The 25,313-nt window shown below is 34.1% G+C and overlaps 1 pseudogene; it reads right to left on the bottom strand.

Annotated features, from left to right (window-relative positions):
• LOC122913598 overlaps nt 1-25,313 on the bottom strand; it is a 107,261-nt pseudogene that overhangs the window by 30,396 nt on the left and 51,552 nt on the right.

The raw sequence follows: 25,313 nt of genomic DNA, 5'->3' as shown, positions 1-25,313 counted from the left end.
TTTGCGTATTTTTCATAATTTTCTTTTCTTTGAGGCATGCTGTCTTCAGTCACTTTTTAAGAAGAGCCAATGTTGCTTTGGAATCCTCCTGCTCCTTTAGGTTGCTGACCTGTTTGTTGGAAATGACACATTTTGTCAACGATTTCTATAGTGAGGTTTGGGTTCTGGAATCTTTTTGTTCTCATTGTTGAATTTTCTGCAAGTCCTATCGTAATATAAAGCAGGATGAAGATGGCATTCTTAAGTCACATTTGTATTCTGTAACTATTCAGGAAATAAGAGTTGGTCTTTGACTGTTCAAGAAGCTATACATAGTTGCCTGAGATACATCTCACTGAGCTTTTTAATTCTGTAATTTAAAAATTCCAATTTCTGAAGACTGCTAATTAAGATATACTGATATTCTTTTTTCAGAAATTATACAAAGTTATTTTTGAGTTAGGTGCTATTTGAGGTGGGATATACCAGCCCTCCAGTTTCTCTACTGCCAGAGAACGTTTTGGCTTGTCACTGATAACTGAAATTACTGAATGGCAACTGCAGATCAGGTTGAAAAAATACACTCTGTTAGCCAATGTCAAAATTAAATAAGGGGCGCCTGGGTGGCTCAGTGGGTTAAAGCCTCTGCCTTCAGCTCAGGTCATGATCCCAGGCTCCTGGGATCAAGCCCCAGCATCCGGCTCTCTGCTCAGCAGGGGGCCTGCTTCCTCCTCTCTCTCTGCCTGCCTCTCCGCCTACTTGTGATCTCTGTCTGTCAAATAAATAAATAAAATATTTTTAAAATAAATAAATAAATAAAACACAAGTAAACCTGAAATAGATATTGTAATTACATCACCTTTTTTGCCTGTCACCTAGTAGTTTCATTCATTCTGTCAGGATGGATTTCTCATGCCACTTACACCAGAACATTATTTTATGAAAATGCTTCCAGGGTACCTGGGTAATGCAGTCAGTTGACTGCCTGACTCTTGGTTTCAACTTGGGTCATGATTTCATGGGTCCTGAGATAAGTCCCACATGCAACTTCACACTCACTGTGGAGTCTGCTTGAGGTTCTCTCTTTCTACCCCTCCCCCACTATGTTGCTTGCTCTTTCTCTCTCTCAAATAAATAACTCTTTAAAAAAAAAAAAAAAGGAAAATACTTTCCAGGAAGTTTGCAACTTCATGTAAATAGCAAAGAATTTGACATTGAGTAATGCCCAACTACTTTATTAATGTTTCTGATGTTTCAAATGTTCGATATGGCAAAATAAAGAATTTCCAATCTTTCTAAATGTTTTTCATGCTACTCCTGCAATGGGATGCCTGACGTAGTATAGGAGTGTCAGGAAAGTCTATACCAATGTATTGTTAGGAACGTTGGGATGAATCAGGGCCAAGATGCACCATGCTCCAATGGCACCATTGCTTCACACATTAGTTATCACCTAATGACATGGAAGACCACATCATAGGACATAAAAAGCTAGCACACTATTTTTCATTATAACTTGAAGAATACACAAAATTGCTAGTATGACTTACTATATGTATACTTTGAACATGATAATAATACAAAGTAAGATGTTTTTATTTGAGATTCATTGCTTAGATACACAATTAGTTCTGAACTGTATAAAACTATTGAGAATTTTGTTGTCAACAAGTAAGTTTTGTATAAAAGTATGTTCTGATGGTGCAGCTGCGATGGTAGGACAACATTCTGAGTAATTACCCAGATTAAAGAACTTCCTCCAGAATGCAAATCAACTTACTGCTTTCTTCACAGAGAAAGTTTTATGATGGAAAACAAATAATAAGTCAATTGATATAACTGCTGTACTTAGTGCTGTAGTAAAATTTGTGAATTATATAAAGACCATTGTGCTAGAGTCTATTCTCTTTAGTATGTGATAATATGAATGATGCTTATTAAGAATTTTTAAGCATGATGGTTATTGAGTGGAAATTTCATGTCAATCATGTTTAAACTATGTAACAAACTCTTAGTGTTTTTACAAGATAAGAAAGCAGTTTGGTGTCAGCTTTTAATATGAATTAACAGCAGACATACTTATTTTTTAATTACATTTTGTTTTTGTTTCTAATAACCTTAAAACTTCCTGGGAGAAAGTCGTATCATATCATTTACATATTATTGTAATTTTGTGCATTTACTTCTTCAGAGACAACAGTGCCTGGTCTTCTGCTCTCCATTCCTTAGCCTCATAGATGAGGAACAAAAGTAACAATGATGTATTTGTAGTGAGGTGTGTTTAGACATTTTAATAGTAGTGTCTTGTCCTACCATTGAGTGTCTTGCTGGAGGTCACAGGCATTCTGTGAACACTACTATTCTTCATTCTAGCATCTTTTACAAATGTCTTGACTGCTTAAAGTAGCTGGGGTGTATTCTATCGTTTATTGACTAAGAACCCTGACTTTAGTAACCATGAAGCAAGTTCCTGCTCCTGTTTCTTTTCCTTTTCCTTTTCCTCTTATAGATCCTATGTGGGGTAATAATATAATCTTCTTAAGTTTCATGATGCTCCTCTCTATGTGCTACAATTTTGTCCCGGTTACCAATAGGCTTTCTTCTCTTAGCACAAAATAGTATCTGCAATAACATATGGTACTCCTTCAATAATTGCCACACCATCAGGACTGGACAACAAACCTCTTTGTGTATATCATATGACCATTTCTTTTTGCTACACTACTCATATTATGAAACATCTATTGGCTATGTTTACATAGATTTTTAGTTCTACAAGGCAGTGCTTTTCAAATATCTCTTTGAGAGATTATTTAAGTTTATTTTTTCTTGCCAGTTGTGGCATTTTGGAAAATGTAATAGTGAATTATTAAAAAATTAAAAGCACAGACATAACAGAAGCTCATGTATTCTATTGTTAGATTCGACAAGAATATAATTACATTTCAATAAATATAGTTAAAACAAATAAGGTCAAAAACATAATTAAAAACTTTACACATTGTTTTTGAAAGCATACATATAAATGAGTAATCTAGATATCTCGTTATATTTCATTATTCTGTATTATAAATTATTAGCTAAATAAGAGGTTATGAATAAAATAAAGATTCTGCGTATCAAGTGCCCATTCACATACTGAATAAACGCCACATATATTGTTACTTAAACTTGATTGTGACAAATGAGCTTGCTTCTTGCCTATGAACTTACATATTTACAGGTAGGTCTGGATAATGACTGAAATTTTTCTTCTGACAACCTATGGCATAAATTTATTAATCTGATACTATAAATGAATACATCATTAGAAAAGGTGAAATTTAAGTTACAGGTTTTTTTTTCCTTTTCAACAGAACTTCTGTTTCAATAGAATATCTGTTCAAAAGAACAGATATTCTATAGTTCTACTGATGTAGGCAGGGATCCGTTAGTCTTGAGGCCAGACTGATTTAGTTTTAGGTCTTCCCCACATGCTTTCATGTTCTTCTTGGACTGGCAGCTCACTGGGGCATACTCTTCTTATAGTTTGTCGTAGGAGCACAACAGTGCAATGTAAATGATGCACAGTCTAAGCCTCTACTCAGATAATACTGACATCCTATTGTTCAAAGCAAGTTCCATAAGCAACTTCAATAAAGCATGGGAGTATATTTCACTTACTCTAGAGAAATAATTGCAAAGCCACATTTAAAAAGTATAATGCCAGGAGTGACTGAGAACAATTCTTTAAGCTACTAAACCTATTTGCATTAATATCCATTTACTTCAGGGTTGCTGCTGAGACATGATTATTGCTTAAGCCAGCACAAATCAGAAGAAAAAGGTAATGATACTTAGAGTAATAGTTATGATGGCAGGACTTCATACTGTAATCTTCCTTTCTCTGGCATTCATGATGAAATTTAATAGAAAGTTCCCACATTAGAGTTCTATTTTAATATATTCCATATAATGGGAGGATAATATACACAAAGCCAGGAGAAGGCACGTAAGAATAGAATACAGATAAAAATCAAGGTGATGTCAAAGTAGCATGTGTGATAAAGAAATGTGACCATTCTTTTCTAAGATAGACTACATAGCCATCACTAGTTTCAGAGGGAATTACCCTGATCTTTAAAAAATCTCACAGAGAAAGGGAACATATAATATCACATTATATTAAAAGACCACCTTATTTTAATCCCTTTAGAAAAATGCCTAACCACTTTAATGCCACTAATATCAAGGGTTGTAATAGAACTATTACATTTTAATTTATAGAACCTAAATCTTTAATAATAATATAGCAATATAAATTTCCTGAACTTGATGATTTTGATGGTAATGTAGTTATATAGGATAATGTCCTTGTTTGTGGAAAATACACAATAATGTATTTGGATATGGGCTCATCATGTTGCTGATTTATTCTCAGAGATTCAGAGGGAAAAATAGTTTTTTGAACAATTCTTTCAACCTTTCCATAAGGTTGATAATTGTGTCAAAAAATTTAAAAAGTTGCACCAGTAATAAAAATGTAATATATTTATGAATAAATATAGCAAAAGGCATTAAGGCTTTTATGTAGCAATGGTAAACATTTACTAGAAGTCATTTAAAAACTAAATAGATATACCATGTTCATGGAGAGGACCTTGCAATATTTTAATCTATCAATTATCTTGAAATTAATTAACATATCAAATAGACTATAATATAATAAGTAACAGTTTTTCATGGAACTTGGCAAGGTGATCCAAAATTTCACACAGAAGAGCAGAGGGCTGAGAATAGCAAAAATTCTTTATATGAAAAAAAAAATCTGGGTAACTTTCTTATGATATAAGAAGACTTATTATAATGCTTTGAATAGAGATTTCAGAAATAGACTTTGCACATATGGAAACTTGGTTTAAAGCAGATTTGTCACGCAGATCAGTGGGGAAAGGATACATTTTTCAAAATAGTAAGATGATAACTGGTTATACAATTAGATTCATTTTTCTCACTGGAAATTTTTAGTGTCTTTTCAATTCCCTCATTGCTCTGAAAATCATGAGGATGTCCTTTAGTGTAGATTATTTTTATTCATTGTGCAGGAAGTGTGGCAAGCCATTTAAATATGAAACTAATGCAATTCATTCAGTCTATCTAGACAATTTTCTTGAATTAAGTCTTTGGTAATTTCCTATACTATATATATATATATTTTTCTGATTTTCTTCAGGCCTGTCTATTATGCAGATATTGGTCCTTTTGTACTGATCACCTAATTTTGTTTTATTATCATCTATTTTAAACCCATTTTTCTTTTTATTATACTTACCAGGAGATTGCCACAATATTTCCCAACCCTGTATAGAATTTTAATTTCTTCTATAGTTTTAAATTCTGAGGGACGATTTTATTCTTTGAATATTCCTTTTCGTAGCATGCAGTTCTTTCCTATGTGTGATTTTTTTTTCCTTCTCTCTGCAGAGATTAATTATACTCCTTTTTGAATGTTGCTCTCCTTGCATTGTTTTCACTTATTTTAAAATCCTCTTGGAAATTTGTTTGTTCTCTATGTGTTCTGGTAGAAAATGTCTTTTATTGATACTTGGGTGCTCCATATAATTAAGGGGAGCTCTCAAAAGCTGATTGGAAGTTCAATGAATTGATGAGATCATTTCCCTGGTGGATTTCACTCTAGATGACCTAATCAAGGGACTTCATTTGGGGACCCAAACTGTCAGGAACCATATATGTATGTTTGTAAATGTATATGTTTATGTGCATAGGTATGTTTATATATACAGATATACATATTTTTTCCCTCTGAGAAGGATCTTCCATCTTGGGCTGTAGGTTGTAAATTCCTCTGTCATTATCCTGGACCCCAAGTAGGGGAATAATAAAAGTAGCTAACAAAGGGGTGTCTGGGTGGTACAGTTAGTTAAGCATCTAACTCTTGGTTTCTGTTTTGGTTGTGATCTCAGGGTCATAAGATTGAGCCTGATGTCAGGCTCTGCCCTCAGTGCAGAGTCTGCTGGAGATTCTCTCTCCTTCCCCCTTGCTCCTCCCACCTGTTTTCTCTCTCTCTAAAATGAATAAATATATTTTTAAAATGTAGTTAGCACATATATCATGCTTATTTTTTGTCAAGCACTGGAAAACATGTGCTTCACAAACATTCACTCATTTAATCTTTGCATCAGTCTAATAACTATGATTATATCCATTTTTCAGAAGAAGTTGAGGTGCAAATAAGAAAATTAATTTACCTAAGGTCACAAAACTTATTTAGATAGAAAGCGGGGATTTGAACCCAAGATAGTAGGTTCCTAAATGGAATATACTTGGTTTCTTATCTAGCTGTGCTTTCTTTTTGTTGGAATTACCCTCTTCTGTGTCTGTGTTCTTCTAGTTGAAAGTACTATATTTTTAATTCTACAGGTGATATACCTTCAGTGATTTTCTAATGCAAGAAATGGTCATTGCCAACCTGAGTCAGGTGGATGAAGATCAACGTGTTCAAACACTTAGCAGATTTTCAGATTATCCTCCTGTTTTTAGCTCTATCTAACCACATTTACAGAGGTCTGTAGTTCAGCAAATTCTTGCACATTTCTAGGATAATGCAATGCAAAGCAGGTGGTTCTCTGTCTTCCTCTGTGGTTATTTAAATTTCAGCTTTCTCTGGTCTTCTAAATTTGTTACCACTATCCATCTGTTTTACATTCCCATATATTTTTTTTTCTTTTTGACTTTAATTGTCCTTGTATTTCTTTTATAAAAAAACTCACTTTACAGTTGTTTTCATGAGAATTGAAGAGTAAACTGGGGTGAATATGTATGTTTATTCTCTCATGTTTAATAAGAACCCACTTTTATCTGTTTTTCTTGATGCAAATTACTTGCAACTCACTTCTTATTTGTAGATGGTGGATTCCAAACTGAGACTTATGTGCTGGATCAAGAAAGTTCCTTTTCATCATCAAAAATTTCCCGATTTCAGTTTGTTGAGGAGCACAGCAAATCAGAAGCCAGATCTTAGGGATTGGCTGGAAATACTGAATCTGCCACATCAGTCAGGGCTTTCTTTCATGCAGGGTATGCAAGTCCTAAATGTAAGTTGAAAGAGGAAATAAAGATGACTCTTCCAGGTCTACTAAAAAAATCCAGAAGTTTTAGTCAGAAAAACATTTGTGTAGTTTCTATATGAAGTCCCTCCGTCTTTAAGCTCCTATAGGCTTAAAGCTACATACATTAAATCTGTTTGATAACCAGACAAAATAACAGCTACAAAGAGGAAACAAGCAAGAAATTCAACTGTATAGTGGGTCTTAGCTTCTGCTTTACGTGAAAATGATCTGTGGAGTTTTTTTAAAACCCCATTACAAAGGCTTCCCACAAACCCAATTAGATCTGAAACTCTAGGGGTGGAGTCCAAGTAACAAAAATTTTTAAATCTTCCTCATGGGATTTCAATATGCAGTCTTGTTTATCGGTCTTATGCATGGTTTGAGCAAACCTGGATCTAATGATAAATCTGTTAAAGACACTTAGTTGTTGGTTTCTCTGTGACCATCCTTGGATCTTTTTGTATGAGATTAACTCAATAATAGAACAAAGCTGAAGATAATTGATCTGCAATTTAGTGTTTGGCTATTCCCTATTCCCCCTTGTTGGTATTCCTTTCAGAGCTCACTCCAAGCATTCCTTCTTTGCTGACAAGTTATTTTTTTAAGACCTCTTAAACTCCTAATGTAGGCTTATGAAAAATATATACCTATATATATATATTTTTCTTTCTGGCAAACTTTATAGCAATGGAGACAACTCTAACAGCAAGGTGACTTGGAAGGCTGAATATAAATAACTAGATCCCGAGTTGCATTAATTGGTAGAGATGGAAATTGAGAAAGTGAATTTTGTCGTGTTAGATTTTGTTATAAAGCACCTCTCTCCCCAACAGCCATCTTAATTTAATTACCACTTTATCCATTACAGGCTGAGTTTGTGACAATGGCAGCTTTATGCGTCTCTCTTAATAGGAACTGAGCCGAGCTTCCACTTGAAGTGTCAGGGTCAGAGGAGCAGTGGTTGAAGTGCCTCAGTATATCACTTGAGTGGAAGAGCTTTCCAGTTAATATACTTAGGGGAAGTATGAACTGCTCCACTCCCTCCTCTCACCTCATACAAAACAGCATCCTGCTGGCTCTTAACTGTGCTGGGAAATACTAAGGCTCATTTAAGGAAACAGTTGGTAGGACATACAAAGAGAGAAGAAGGGCGTGGAGTTTTAAAGATTTTGAAAAGGAGAACAAATGTTAAGTTTCTTGCAATACTTGAGACATCAATTCAGTCAAGAAGTGGAAATAGTTGTTAAGGGAATAAGCACAATGGAAAGGATAATGCCTCCTCTGAAATAAATGGAAACACCACAGTGCAAGCACATGTTTGTCTATGTTCTCTTTAGGTTGGGGAAGAGGACTGAGTGAGGAATATGAATACCAAGTGCTTTTCCTCTTTTGTATCCCCTATTACTACATAAGATTTACATGAGTTTGATCTCTGGCCAGTAGGGAATATGAGAGCAGTTTCAACAGAGAAGATCCAACAGATAAAAGCCATGTAGGGTCTTATGTATAACTCATTTCTATCCCAACTTGTGATCCTGAAATTCTTCCATAAGATAGTTAGTAATAATTATAATAACTTTGTAATGCTTTGGTCTTTTTAATTAAAATGAAAATTTTTTGATTTCTGCCTTAAATAAAATTCCTGAAATTAATTAACCATAAATATATACACTGTATGAACAAATCACAGAACCTTAAGAGATTCCCATTGGCCAGCCCAGGATAGAAATGGGGTGAGTAGTCAGGGGGGTGGGAGGGGATAAATGATGATGGCAACTCAAGTTCAGGAAGCAAAAAAGCAAAAATAATATACTTGCAGAAACTTTGCCAACTGCATTCCCAAACCACTTTATTAAATAGCTGATGTCATTATGAAATAATTTTGATTATGACAGTCAAAAAGAATGGACAAATTAAAAATGTGTATAAGAGGTACCTGGGTTGCTCAGTTGGTTGAACATCTGACCGTTGATCTCAGTTCAGGTCTTGATCTCAGGGTCATGAATTTAAACCGCATGTTGGGCTCCATGTTGGGTGTGGAGCCTACTTAAACAAACAAACAAACAAACAAACAAAAATAGTGTGTATGAAATATGTATCAAAATATATATGCAATTTGTTTTAGAGTAGTAGATGATTCCATTTTTCAAATCCACATATAAGTAGCTTTGGAAACTAATATGTAAAAAGGGAAGCAGGAAAATTAGCATGATATATGCCACAACATAGGCATTTTTATTGGTCAGAATTTTGAGGCTGCAATGACAGAAAGCTCAAAAATGTTAGGGGAAAAAAAGAAACAAGAATGTGTTCTGTCATATAATTTAAAACATTTTGGGATATCTGGCTAGCTCAGTTAGTTAAGCATCTGCCTTCAGTTCAGGTAATGATCCCAGAATCCTGGGATCCAGCCCCACACTGGGCTTTCTGTTCAGCAGGGAACCTGCTTCTCCCTTTCCCTCTGCCTGTTGCTCCCCCTGCTCATGTTCTCTCTCTCTCTGTCAAATAAATAAAAAGTCTTTAAAATAAATGAAACTTTTTTGTTGATTCATAGGCAATTTGAAATTAAACACTTTGACCAAGATAAGTGGAATATGAGGTAGGATCTTGTGCCTACCACTGGAAAAAGGAGGTAGGGTCAAGGCCTTTTGGATCACTGTGTTTAAGTAAGAAAAGGGGTGATTTTCCTGAAGGAAAATCAAGATGTTATCACCCAGGTAGGAGGGTATAGATAATGGGCAAAGAAAAACAGTTGATGTTACCACTAGTAATTAAGTCGTGCTAATTGAATGAGTGGCCATGTTATGAATGGAATAAAAAGAAAATGAGGAGAACAGGTATGTGAACAAATGTAAAGGATTGAGGCAAAATGTTCTGCAGTGCACCAGAAATGTACTGCAGTGTCCCTTTATTTTTGTCTTTTGTTTAAAAGGTTTTCTTCCATTGTGGTATATGCCACGTTACACTAGAAGAAGAAATGCATAGTCATTTCTGATGTTTTTATATATGAAAACACCCCATTCCCTGTGAACCACTACTGTTTAAGATGGGAACTATCAAAATCAAATAGTTTCTGAATCCAGTCAGGGCCCTGTTTGTTTGTTTGTTCTGGCTTATCCTCTTTTTCTCCTTTTCTTTCTCCTTTCTCCCTGAAAAGGAGATCCTCAGATCCACACCCCTACAGTTTTTTTTCTTTCTTCTCTTTCCTCCTCCTCCTCCTCTTCTTCTTCTCTATTTTTTTTTTTTTCCTTCTTTTAGTGGAGTAGGGCTTAGGGGAAAGGGAATAGACAAGGACCTGACTCTTCAGCAAGAACACACAACACTGTTATGATGTTCTCTTTAGGTCCCTGGATGATTAGATGAACAGCAAATCATCCAGGTCAAACTAAACTGGGTTGTCATTCTTTTTTTTTTTTTTTTTTGGTTTTGTTTAATTTTTTTTTTAAGATTTTATTTATTTATTTGACAGAGAGAGATCACAAGCAGGCAGAGGCAGGCAGAGAGAGAGAGAGGAGGAAGCAGGCTCCCTGCTGAGCAGAGAGCCCGATGCGGAACTCGATCCCAGGACCCTGAGATCATGACCTGAGCCGAAGGCAGCGGCTTAACCCACTGAGCCACCCAGGCGCCCCTGGGTTGTCATTCTTGATTACATCTCAGGATAACCAGTTAGCACTTTACTTGGCACTTGATGGTTACCAAAGCAAGGATAGTTTCCCTTCCTTTCTAGATTACACAATTATCAATCAATCAATCTTAGACTTCTAGTTTATCAACTAAGCAAACTTTCTGGCTTAATAATTATTATAGAAAATAATGAGGTAAACAATATTTCCTGTTTAATGTTTTGAGAAAACATGTGATTCAGTTTAACTTTTTCTTAGTTGTAAATGCACTTTTAAAAATAAAAGCACCTATTCAGTTGAAGAAATGTTAATTCCTGAAGGAGCAACATTTTATCTAGAACTTGCTTCAAAAAGACCTAAGCTGTTCTTAATTTCTCCACGCTATTTTGATCTAGAAATTGAGCTAGAAATTCCATAAGGTGTGATCTGAACCTTACTCTGACAAAATTCAGGTTTCTTTAGCAACACAAAGTATTTGCATACTTGAGAGAAATGTTAATTTTAAGGCAATAATGCAAAGAACAAAGGAGTGTTTCAAAGCTTTCAGTGTTCTCAGTGTAAAAACAGAACAATTTAAAAAATAATAGCCACATCACAGATCTAAATTATACTCCTTTAGCCTGTCAATAATCGTGACAGTCTCAAAAGTAATTACTGATGAAAGACTTTGTCACCTTTCTGTTAAAATTCATTTAATGACATGCATCTTAGCTTGGATCTGAGTCATAGCTACTTTTTTTTTTTTTTTTGAGACTTTACAGTAAATTGTATGGGATGTGGTGGCGGGATAGTTCAAAAAAATGTGCATATTCTCTACATAAGAGTGGCAATATCTTACCCTTATTCATTATTAGTTTATTTGTAGAATATTTGCTTCTAGTTTTTTTTCTATTTATTATTGTCAATTTTAGATCTTGGAATAATAATTTTAGATTTCATTATCATTGTAACTTCTAATATAGTGTTACCTACAATAAACTAAAAAATTCTTTTAATTTTTATCCATTAAACACTATTAAATTGAAGTACAAAAACTTGTATTAACCATGCAAGATATTTTTGGTGGGGGAAAAGAAAATTCTTCAGTGGATTTTTTTTGCTTGTCCAAGAGAACACAATTCTGATGCATTAAAAAAAAAAAAGATATATACTTCCTTATAATCCGCTTCTACAGTTCAACTCCAAAGCAGCAACTGATGTAAATGAAAAATAACCATTACCGGATGACTCATTCACACTTTGCCCTTCTAATCAGGAACATCAGGAAAGATGCTAATTCATGTCAAAATATGACATTTCTTAGATATGCCAGGCTTTTCTTGGCTCCTCAAATAATTGGGCTCTTTGTGGCTGCAGTCAGTCAACACTGCTCATTGTGTACCTTGTTTGTACAAGCTATTTTGTTAAATAAACACAGTGAAATCTTATACAACACATAAAAATGATTGGTTTTTAGGGAGCTGTTTAGCTGAAAAAATAATTGACATACACAGAAAAGAAGATAGTAGCTATCTAGATTACATCTTTAATTATCAATGTAAATAATAAACATAATAGGAAGAACTGACACTGATGTACCAGTTTTATAATTTCTGTGCCTGGATTTCCTCATCTGCAAATGGGCATCTTAATAAAACCTAAGGTTGTGGGTATAAATTATACTGTATGTCATATGAAATTATTCATATCTATTTCTCTCTTTCCCTCTCTTTCCCTCTACTTGAGAATACCCCTAGAACTTAACTATAATGAGAGAGCAGTAGGCAAGCTGAGGACAAGGCTCCAGTTGACACCCTACAATCCCCCCACCACCCTTAGGATATGCGTGACATTCTTCAAGCACTTCTGGCTGCCCAAAGCTAAGGAAAAGCAAAACAAATGGTTAACTTACAGAGATCACACTCCAGCAAGACATAAGTCTCCCTCAGTTTACAAAAATATTCGTGATTTACAAGAAAAAGCGTTCTTACCAATAGCTTAACTTCCAAAGCTTTCTTATCAATAACTTAACTTTCAGAGACCCATAGACTCAATTTTCTGGAGCTCTAACATCAGGCACCCACCCATAGTGATGTGTGTAGAAGGTGGAAGATAATTTAAGTGAAATAAAATTTCCATGTAACTTGTAGCCCATAGACAAGCACTTGAGATAGGCAGAGTATAACATTCCTCAAGGAAGCTCCCAACTATCTTAATGTTAATGCTTTACTAGAGGGAAGAAGTCTTAACTTGACAATGGCAAGACCTCCAGTATCTTGTGGGTCCTCTTTAGCATACAAAAATTATTTTGAGAACCTCTCTTTTTCCTAACTGGCAACTCCCAACTACATAATCAATCACCCCTCACTCTGTAATACAGCTCTTTCTGCCTACAGGTCCTATCCTCAAGCTTTAATAAAAACACTATTTTGCACCAAAGACATCTCAAGAATTCTTTCTTGACCATTGGCTCCAGACCTCACCTGTTTCCAAAATTATATCAATAATTTCTATATAAATGTCTTTTATTTCTCTAAAAACACATCTTATTTTAAATTTTCTTGTTGTTGCTTATAATGAATAATGTTTCCACCCTTGGACCTTAAACTGTCTGAATATACTTCATTGGATCACAATCAAATTTGTATCACTACAACTTTCCTAAATACAAATAATGAAGCTATAAGCTAAATGAACATTGACTTGGACTGCTAGATTCAGATCTGGACTGAGCCTCATCAGAAATAATTAGACACTGAAGATGAAGTAGAGGATGAAAAACTGGCAGCTGTAGATGATCTTCCACTGGATATTAATTTACATCAAAATTACCTGATGTTTAGTGTCTTGATAACCCATGTTTCATATACTTTGTCAAATTTTTTTGCTAGGTCAGAGGGTAAATTCTTTGCCTGTTCTTTTCTCTTGAGTGGGGAGATCCTTGTTTCTTAAGAGAAGGTTTGTCATATATTATTAAATGAGATTTATTCTGAAATATGATGCTGCATGTATAATGTTGGGTACACAATCATTAGTCAGATTAGGAGTCAATTTGTCCAATTATATAACTTGGTAAAAAGGAGGATAGATTTTATTTTTTTATGATTTATATATTTATTTTAGACAGAGCCCGTGTGCACAGTGGGGAGGGGCAGAGGGAAAGAGAGAAAGAAAATCTTCCAGCAGACTCCCTGCTGAGTAGGAGCCCAATGGGGCTCCATACCAGGATCCTGAGATCATGACCTGAGCCAAAATTAAGGGTCAGATGCTTAACCTACTGAGTCACCCAGGTGCCCAAAGGAGGATAAGTTTTTATTGAACCTATGTAAATACCCATAGTGCCAGGAAAATGTAAGAAGATTCCACAAAACATTTTTCTCTCAATTCTGAGGAATTATTGAGAACAGATTTTATTTAAAATGATTAATTTCTGTTTGGAAAAGCATATCTTATTATACTAAGAGTTAAAAGTGCTTCGTTGTTGTCTTAGTCTATTCAGGCTGCTATAACAAAATAGCATAGACTAGGTGGCTTACAAACAAGAGAAATTTATTTCTCACAATGTAGCCTGGGAAGTCCAAAATAAGGGCACTCTATATTTGGTATCTGGGGAGGACCTGTCACAGGCAGCTTTTGACTCCTTCTCTCCTCACTTGGAGGAAGGGACAAAGAAGGGCATTAATCCCATTCATGAGGACTCCATACCATGAGCTAGTTACTTCCTAAGGACCACCTCTAAATACTATCACATTAGGCATTGCAATTTATCATATGAAATTGGGAGAGAGCACAAACATTCATTCTATAATAACTATATATACATAAAACTAAACATTAGAGTTATACCAATAATATTTCAGGTAAATATTGTACAAATATTGTCTAATCATTGTCAATGTGGAAGACCCTTCTAATTATCTATCACTGAAAGGCCAATAATTTAAAAATTTAAAGCATCAGATACAGCCTCTTTCTTTCTTTCTTCTCTTTTTCTCCCTTCCTTCTTCCCTCCCTCCCTTTTTTTCTTCTTTCTTTCTTTCAAAAAGGAAGTAGAGTCCAAAGTAGAGTGAAAGAGAGGGAAAGAAAGAAATAGATATAAATAATTTTATATGACATACAGTATAATTATTTATGAATAATTTCATATGACATACAGTATAATTTATACCCACAACAACCTTAGGTTTTATGAAGATACTATTTGTAGATGAGGAAATCTAGGCACAGAAATTATAAAACTGGTACATCAGTGTCAGTTCTTCCTATTATGTTTATTATTTACATTGATAATTAAAGATGTAATCTAGATAGCTAGTATCTTCTTTTCTGTGTATGTCAATTACTTTTTCAGCTTTTTGGGGGGGATATAGTCTTTTCAACAGACATTTTGACCATACTTTTTTGGTGATGACAGAAAGTCTAACTTAAAGTTTATAGCAAGTCTTCAGGCAAGCATCAGTGGGAAGCAGAAAGCTATTTGGTTTGTTATTAAATGATTTAGAGTAAGTATGAATATCAGAAGAGAGAATCAATTTTCTATTGGGGTTCAGTGCATAGTATTTTAGGATTTTGATCAATGTTTCTCCTGAGGATTTTGATCAGTGTTTCACAATTAAAAAAAAATATTGTGGATAGTGAAGAAACAGAAAAATCTCGAGGAACATAGACAGTGTAATTTCTGAAATCCTGTTGTAATATTTTATTTGTGTAGTGTTTACTTAGGAAAGGCTGCCTGTTTCTTCTACTTTGATCATTATTCCCTTATAGACTTCATACTACTGTCAAGCTAATTATGAATATGGAGCACAGCAAACAACCTTCATTGTTCCCATCATATCTTTTTTTATAAGGTGAAGTAATAAATATTTATGTTTAGGGTGCCTGATTGCCTCAGTCTGTTAAGCTGTCTGCCTTCAGCTCAGGTTATGATCCTAGGTTTCTGGGATCAAGTCCCACATCTGGCTTCCTGATGAGTGGAGAGTCTACTTCTCCCTTTCCCTCTGACCCTTCTGCCTGCTCATGCTCACTCTCTCTTTTCTCCTCTCTCTCTCTCTCTCTCACAGTCATGTTTGCACATACTTTCTCTCAAATAAAATCTTTTAAAAAGCCCACAAATATATGTGTTTGTCTAGAAGACCTATAGGACCCTTCTTTAATATATTATTTTTTTTTCCCTAAATTTGGGATGTGATATTTGAGGCAAACCAAAACATTAAAACATATTTGATGACTCAAGATAGGACCATGGATGCTGAGAAACTATATCTGGTTATCTATTTAATCAAACTGATAAAATGTTTAAAATAAACATAAAAATAGGGCGCCTGGGTGGCTCAGTGGGTTAAGCCGCTGCCTTCAGCTCAGGTCATGATCTCAGGGTCCTAGGATCGAGTCCCGCATCGGGCTCTCTGCTCAGCAGGGAACCTGCTTCCCCTCTCTCTCTCTGCCTGCCTCTCCATCTACTTGTGATTTCTCTCTGTCAAATAAATAAATAAAATCTTTAAAAAAAAACATAAAAGATAAAAACTGTTGTTTTGTTTTAACTAATTATATAATAAAATCAACTCTATGCAGATAAGATTCTTCTGATAAGGTATGGAATCTTTGCTATATGGGAAGTTTACAATGATAAAAAATGATATTTTGTTACCCCTTACGAGTTTCTAAGACTTATTTATCCACTTTATAGGAAAGAATGAAATTTATGTTTTGCATGGATATATACCTGACAGGGAAGTTTTCATGAATCTTCTTCACCTCCTCAAATTATCTGGAGAATAAGCTCATCAAAACTGATTTCACTTTGCCAAAATTTAAACTATTCATAGTTTCCTTTCAGTGTCAGGTATTATAAACCAAAACAAATAAAATTAATTTCACTCATGCCTTCTACTACTTGTATGCACACTAATATTCTCTTCTTTTCTATATTTTTTTCTTATTTGGGATCAAATTTATACTTCAAGAAAAAACTTTGTTTTTTTCCTTGAAAACCCAAACCCCAATTTTATATAACACACTGTTTTTTTCAATCATTATTACTCATAGTGTAGTCCCAATAATCCATATTAGTTGTAACTTTTAACCAGAAGACTCTCTTGTATTGAACAGAGAAAACTAGGAGATTGTACTAAGATATATCTATTATATATAGGCACAATTTGAGCAGATTATCACAGGTCATAAATACACACAACATACTCCTAGCTTCATATATCCCTTTTCTGTTTTATTGAAGTGGCAAAATGACCAGGTTCATTACTGTAACCCAAAGTATAGTAACTCTGTATCACATGCAAATAAGGAGCAAACTACATAAAATTAAAATTATGCCCTGTAACATTGGTTCACTAATCTCACTTTAAAATTATCTATGAATTCAGATTTTCCATTAACCAATTTCAGTATTAATTGAAGGATTTTAGTTATCTAAAGATCTAAGAAGTTTTATTCAGTATGATGTACTATAAACCATATTTATACTTTACATATAAAGCATGTCAGAATTAACTAAATTTAATTAAATCAATAGTTACATTTTTATGCTCTCTAACATTATATAGGTTTAAACCAGTATGAGAAGTTTGGAATTTCACATTAGCTTGTCTCTTTGTGAAACAACAAATCCAAATTTTATCAAATATAAAAATCTTTTAAATCTTATAAAAAGACATGATTTATAATCTCATAAAGTGTTTATATCTTTGTATTGAAACTCAATACGCATATAGCTAACATTTATTTTTTAAATACAAAATATAGAAGTAGTATAATTTGCAAAATTCACCTCATTTATGTGTTTTGAATTCTTTAAATGGTTTTAACATAACAATGTATATAATAAAGATTTCTCTTAGTACTTTTGAAGTATGGATTCTTTTCTTCTGTGAAATTTAGAAATATATTATATTATAAATATTTATGTTATATAAATATATTGTTATATAAATATATAAAAATAAATATATATAAATATATCATGTTATAAAAATATATAATATATAAAATAATCAGAAAACAATTTAATTTAAGAAATAGTAAAATCTAATTTGTATCCTCTAAATTAGGAAAATATTTCATACTTAAAATGCCAAGTAAAAACTTTATTTACAAAGAGAGAGACCCATAGTCAAATTATACCTTCTGTTCTACAATGTAAACTGTAAAGTTTTTTCCGGTGAGATAAACACAACACCAGGCAAAGTGGGTGCAAGGCAAGATTTATTAAAAACACTCTCCAGCGAAGTTTCAGGGCTCAGGAGAAGGGGAGCCTAGAAAGTTGCACCCGGAGGAGGTGGGCACCCTCCGGCAAGGTTCCGGGACTCTGGAAAGCAGAGTGGCGGAAGTCGCGCCCAAGGCAGGGAGGAGGGGGTTTTAAGGGGTCTCGAAGGAAGCTCAGGGGTCTTTTGGAAGTTTCCCTTATTCGGATATCTCGCCTGCTTGTCGGGATCCCATTGGTCCACAGGAGCGGGGGGCGGGGGTCTCAGATTCCTGCTTGGGCCTTTGTTCTCCTGTCGGAGCTCAGGTCCTGTGGCGGGAAATTTTCGCCATCTTTAGTAGCCCTTCCTGCCAGCCCAACATAAATTACAAGTCAAAAGTAGACACAAAATTTTAAAAATAATGTATTATCTGTTTAGATTTCAAAGAGTTGTTCTCCTTCTTAGTAGGTATCTAATTCTTAATTAAGATAAACTCACAAGTAGGCCAAATTAAAAAATAATTTAAAAACCTAACAAATGACTAGAATAACACATATATTATTTTTTCTCACAATCAACAAGGAATACATCTTTATAATCTGTTAGAGATTATCAGAAAATTTAGGTCATATACCAAATTCTCAATTTTTATTATAACCAAAGAAGAATAGCTTTTGTCTGTGCACAAACTAAGAATAAAAACAAAATCATAAAATCAGTGGAAAGTAAAGAAAAATAAACAATCATAAGTGTCAGTTCCAAAGTCATTTGGAGATCAGTTACTGAAACCAAGAAAAGATATGTTGGATTTAAACATTCAATGGGAATGTATTTCTGGGTCATCAGTACTTACTTGGTTCTAACCGAGGTGTCAATTTGATATCTCAGAGGATGATACATTTTTTTTTTCGCTGACATAAATTTTTTATTTCTCTGTGCCACAGTAATATCAAGATTTTACACCTAACTTTTCCTTATTTTGAAAGCACATAAAAAATAATGGAATATAAATAATTATGAACTATTTCTGATTTATAACTCATTAAGAAAATTGAAATGAGCATCTGGTGGCTCAGTCAGTTAAGTGCGTGTCTTCAGCTCAGACTATGATCCTAAGGTCCTGGGATCAAGCCCTGCATTGGACTTCTTCACTTCTTCTCCCTCTCCCCCTTACTCATATTTGCTCTCTCTCTCTCTCTCTCTCTCAAACAAATAAATAAAATCTTAAAAAAAAAAAAAAAAGAAAAGAAACAGATGATATCCTCATTTAGAGAAAGTCAAGCGGAAATGAATCAGTAGCCCCTATGTGTTATGCCATTTAATTCATAAATTAGTCTAATGAGGTAAGATTCCTATTTACTAATGAGGACCCTGAGACCAAAGTTTTCTTAGACAGAGATGGTATATCAATAGTGGTTTGTCTAATCTAGAGCCAAGGTTTAATTTTCATTGACTAGACTGCTCACTAATCCTTCCATGGACTTTACCGAAAAAAGTCTTAAAGTAATACAGTGAAGAGTTGTCCTTATTTTAGATTCCCCAATGTCAATCTTTGGTTTTTGCAAAGGCCTAAGATTACTTTTGTGCACTCATTTGAGTTTCAACTTTTGTTCTAACCATATATCACTTGAATTGTTATTTACTCCAAGGTTTTCTTTATGTGAGTTTCCTTTTAATTTTAAATTTATTTAAAGAGGAAACAATATCACATTGCATGTGTAAACCCACTGTGTTTACCAGAAACAACAAAAACGAGAAGTAAGTATGAGAGGATGGGAGTTAACCCCTAAAAAGCTCTAAGGCACTATCAACTGTGCATCCTGAAGGGTGGGAGTGGTTGTGGTAATGCAGGACTGGGAAGTCTAGAGGGTTTTGGGGTTTAGAAGAGGGGTTTTGAGCAATTTTCGGAGGTGTCACATTCATACTTTGATGTTATTGTATCATTTACTTTTCTACCAACGGTCGCAGAGAATTTTGACATTGTAGAAGAGATTCAGCCCATTATATATTTTTTCTCATTTTAAATGTGAAAAAAATACAGAAACAAGGATCCATATGTTACTGGAGCTAGAGCTTTAGAATTCCAAGTGCAAATATCAGAAGAAATTAGTTTCTTAGTTACTTATTTTTGGTTTTCCTGGTATAACAACTTGAACTGAATGCTGATATACATAACACCCAGTGACAGCGTGATCTATTATATTAAATTGAAATTTTCGATATGCTGTACCTTCAATACAAATCTAGTCAAGTGGCTGCCTCTTGTGTTTCTTAGCTCCAAACTTATAATTCCATAAAGTAATTTCTATTAATTTGGGGAACTTCGGTTGATCAGATCAATAAGCTTTTCTCTTAAAATATTTTGAGCTGCAAAAAACTAACTATCTCAAAGGCATGTTTAGGTCCTTACTGTAAAAAGACATGACCTTCATAGAATTCAGAATTATCTTTTATATGTTGATGATATTTTCAATCAGTGATTATTTTCTAGTTGTATATCTTCCTCTTTCATCTGATAAAGAGACACATTTGGTGGGACCAGGATCTGGGAAATAGGTGCAGTGAATGGAAATTTGTTAGGTCCATTAAATGTAGAATCTTCCATTTCAAAAATACTATTAGAAATCAGAATGGCAGAATCAAGAGAAGTCACACAAGAATGAACTAGAATATTCTGAAGTGGATATACTTCAGTGGTAGCAGAAGTTTTGAGTAAAATTTTCTAAAAGTTAAAATCACGACTTACAGGTACATTAAAAAATAACTGATGTCATAGATTTTATTTAACTCATAAATTAGTGAGAGCAGTAGGGAGATGTTAAAACTTATCCACACAGCACTTGAGTAGGGGATTTATAGTGAAATTTTTAAAAAAAAGTAATATTAAAACATTATTGGTTTATATAGAAAAGCCATCAGTATCTCACAACAATAAAAGATAATCTTGTGGTTATCTGCTTTACTGAAGAAAAATAATTGGCATTTCTTCTAGATAAAAAGAAACCTTAAGTTAATCTGCAACTCCTCTGAGACTTTTAATTAATTAGAAATAAACTAAGGACATTTCCCTTGGTTTTCCTCTAGTGGACTTCAGATCATCCTGCCTACCTCTTGGATTTATTTATATACTTTGGTTATATTTTCACAAGAGCATAACAATGGAACAGTGACCTTTGTTATAACATAAAGCTTTCCTGCCCATTACCCCTAAAGCTTAAATAGAGGTTGGGATGATCAAAGATGAAAGAGAAAATCTCTTTATTAACAGGGATCCAAATACATATGGTAGGTGCTCCCCACCACCAAGAGGCAAGGACAGAAATCCAAAATATATTTATATTAGAACATATACCCCTGTGTTGTGGGCAAAATAAGAGAGAAATCATCATACTACCTGGGGAGGGAAAAAGTGACCCCTAGATAACTGGAGTCAGGAAGTCACCAAGATACAAATACTTGTTGCACAAGGAGTTTATACCTTGAAATACATGATTGGTAGATTCAGTATCACCAACAAGGTGCCTAAGGACTTGCAGCTGACACTCAGCAGAAGTGCAGGTGATGATCTTGAGGAAAAAGAGATAAGAATTTAGATGATGCTCAAATTGCATGAACTTGCAATGCCAATGCTGTTGACTAGTACAACCATGAAGGATGGTGAAGAGCACTTGGTAGAATGTTGGGACAGCAAAGAAACAAGTACTTTGACAAAGTATATGTCTTGGAAATTTCCAAAGGAAGACCAGAAGGAGAAGACACTTGGCTCTTATTGTTTGAAAGATGCAGAATTGTCCTAGTGGACTCCAAGAATAACTAGGAAAATAAATTTCTGTGGAAAGTACAATTTGGTGATAATGATGGGATGATAAGATTATAAAAAGTACCATGTAAGGGGGTGAAGTCAAAAATTCTAAAATCAAAGATTTCTAGGTACAAGGACAATTTATACCATTTTCATTACCAATCAAGGTAGAGTAGATATTTCCCTGTACTACTCAGAATGTAATTAATATAATTTTCTCTCAAATGGAAAGCTTTGATTATCATTCCGAAGCTCTTCTGACACAGCCATAGTGGTTTAATCTCAATTGATGAAAAGAGGAGAAATATGGAGCTTGGCATGAGGCACATTTCTCAGGGTATGGAGGTTAGTAAAATAGCAGAGGTTAGATCAATTTTTGAAGAGAGAAAAAGATTTGAATGCAAGAAATTAGGATAAAAATATTCTTTCTCTATAAAATGGCCTTCTCCCTCACCTGTCTCCTTAAAGCTTAACCTCTTGAATATGTACCCTTGTTCTCTAAGAAAATCATATGTGACACACATCTCTAAGTGTTCTCCTCCTGCACTATAATTACATTTCCTTTTCTCAAACCTTTATTTAAGTCTTACATACCTGGATGTTTTATATAATAGTGTCATGGAAAATAAAGATATAGGATAATAAATAAGTGTGCCTCAACCTATTGTAAATCTTCCAGTGGCACTGGCCAGAAAAGTTCTGTGTCCTGTTGAGGAAACAGTGACCAGGAGTTCCAGACAAGACCTTAATTGTAAGGAAATTCTTCCTTAAGACTTTGGTAGCAGTGAGTAATAAGCAGAACACCAGAAGAAACATGGATTGACAGCTCAAGGAGAAATTAAAGTAAAATTTACTTTTTTTCTCTATGCTAGAAAACTGACCATTGAAGGTAGTGGGGTAAAATATGGTAGAAGTTTCCACAGAAGTGAAGAAACTAAACATTAACATGTAGGACCATGGGCAAGCTGCTAGTCAGCAGAATGCTAGATAGAGCCTGAAATCTTTCAAATCTAAGTGAAATATATTTTTCCACTGGACTGGTTTTCCTGAAAGGTGCTTGATGAGGATATAGCCCTGAAAGGCTCCATGTAAGCAATAGAGAAGACACAATCCCTGCCACAAAGGAGAACAAAAGAAGCCACCAGAACAGAAGCTAGTTTCAAGTTCCCACTCTACCCATAATAGTTATGGCAATTTAGGCAAGACACTTCACTTTAAGCTTTACTTATTTATGAAATGATTAATGTCATTACCTTCTTGGAGCATTGTGAGGTAAGACAATGACCTGTAATTCTAAAGTATTGATGATATAAATGTTCTACAAATCTAAAGTTCTTATAATATGCATACAATGAAAAAGATTGTTTCCAAATCTTTTTGTGAATCTTATTTTCTTCCTCTTCTTTAGATGAATTTACCAAGGTTGGTGTATTCATTCATACAGTGAAAACTGTTCTCTTCACCAGAATATAATTTTTTATCTTTATGTTCTCTCTCCTCCCCCACGTGTAAAAGATCTGCCATAGTAGAAATGTAATATTTGTTAAATGAATAAATGATTAAAGTAATGACTGAATTATTTAGTGCCACATTTTTCCTGATCTTTGCTTGACACTTAGAATGAGATGAATAAGAAATGTTCCTTGTCCCCATAGACTTCATCATTTTCTGTCTTGAATATATGAACTTTTAATCACTGCATTACAACTTCCCAGTTTACCACCAAATGAGATTCTTTTAAGTAAGGAAATGCACATATATAAAGCAGTTCACATTTTATGCATATTTAATGAGCCCAGTGAATCATAATCTGTGTTCATGTCTTGCCACATTGTGGTGCCATTTTAAATGGTAAATACAAGCCTAGTCTGCTTATAAGGCCTTCATTTTTAAATAATTCATGTTTCCAGTCATGTGTTCTCTATGAACTCTTCTTTGTTTTAAACATGGTCACAAAAAAGAAATCTTAGTAAAAAGAAGTCCGCATTTCCCTGTTTTGGTTCTCATAATACACAATGCTATAAAATTTTGTAATGGTTCTTCAATAATCCTTCTGTATCTGCCCACAAATGATAAATACATGGCTGCTGGAAACCTTGCATGGTACCATCCTACTCCAGCTAATACATGTGTGAGAGTGGTGAGACGTGAAGGTAAAATAAGTAATAAGGAATTAAAGGTCCTTCTCCCCTTCAGATGATGTGTTAAACTTCAATGGGTTTCTAAAGGCCACTAGTCAAAGACTAAAAGGCCACTGTCAAGAGGAAGTCTGCACTTTAAAATGGTCTCTCTGTGGCTGGTTAATCTATGATTAATTTTGTATTCTCACATCATTTCTCATATCCTCTCATTTTTCCTTTATCTTATTACACACTTCCACCCACGCAGTGCTGGTTCTTCACTGTTTTGTGCTTTCCATTTCAAATGAAGACCCATATTAAACAGACAGCAGTTGATTATGTTGAAATTTTAATTTTGGGATAAATTTATTTTTATTTTTTCATCTAAAAATAAAATACTAACCTTTCTATACGAGGCCAAAACTAAGTAATAACTTAGACAATCCTTTCCTTTGTGTCGTAACTTTCTTGATATGTCCAAATTCAACTTAAGGAATTTTATTGCTTCATCCCATATGGATCAGTTTGCTATTTGTTTAGTCACAGTTGTTTCTAATTTTCAATGTAGACAGATTTCCCCTCAATGAGACAATGCATTTCTGAAAATCTGTCATCCACTTTCTTTTTTTTTTTTTTTTTTCCCCTTCTGGTTTTTGTGTTCATTCACTTATCCTTTCATCCAATTTTATTAAGTACTCTGTGCTAGGAACAGTACTTGTAATATAATAAATACAAATATAAATGAAATAATAAGATATCTTCTCTTCCCTTAAGGGTGTAATAGTCTAATATGGAAGTTTCTAACACATAGTCTCTATAGAGAGCTTTCTCTGTTTTCATAATTATCTGCAAGACATACAAATTTTTGGTGAGTATGCATACGCTCATTTTTTTTGATAGAAAAAACATTTTCTAAAGAGAGTGATTTTGAGATCTCCATCTGTTAAAAAATAATTTATAGCCATTCTTTGCTCTGTTTTATTCCTGTCTTCTTCAAACTCCTTCTCATTCCCTTCCCTTTTATGAGGCCTGTCATTACTCATCTTGCTTAAAATGAGGACTTATACACTTACTTTCTGCTTAAAAAAGAGACTATAGGCCTGAAATGGAGTCACTTGTGCTAAACTCGTGTCACCAAACTGAGACTTAATACCTAATCTAAATTCAGTTTCAGTCTCTCCCAGGATCATAATCTTAACTAGTCAGTCTATAATTTCCTGGTCAGTACTAAGGAGGTAATTGTCCCAATGGACCTCTGCTGTCCCCTAAAGAACAGTGACCTTGTTTGTAACAATCTACTCTCTTCAAATAACTTCTTTATTCTTCCTCCTTCTGCCTATGAAAGTCATCCACTTTGTACAGCTCTTTGGAACTTTCTATTTGCTACATGAAATGATGCCTAATTTATGATTAATTGAATTAAGCCAACCACATTTTTTGAATTTACACAGTTGATTTTTTTTTTTTTTTGGCAATTCTTTTGAGAATTTTATCTTAAAGAT

Source organism: Neovison vison, chromosome 7 (genome assembly GCF_020171115.1).
Source record: "Neovison vison isolate M4711 chromosome 7, ASM_NN_V1, whole genome shotgun sequence".
Classification (NCBI taxonomy): Eukaryota; Metazoa; Chordata; class Mammalia; order Carnivora; family Mustelidae; genus Neogale; species Neogale vison.
The sequence above is the reverse complement of the archived record's forward strand: the minus strand, read 5'-3'. Positions and strand labels throughout refer to the sequence as shown.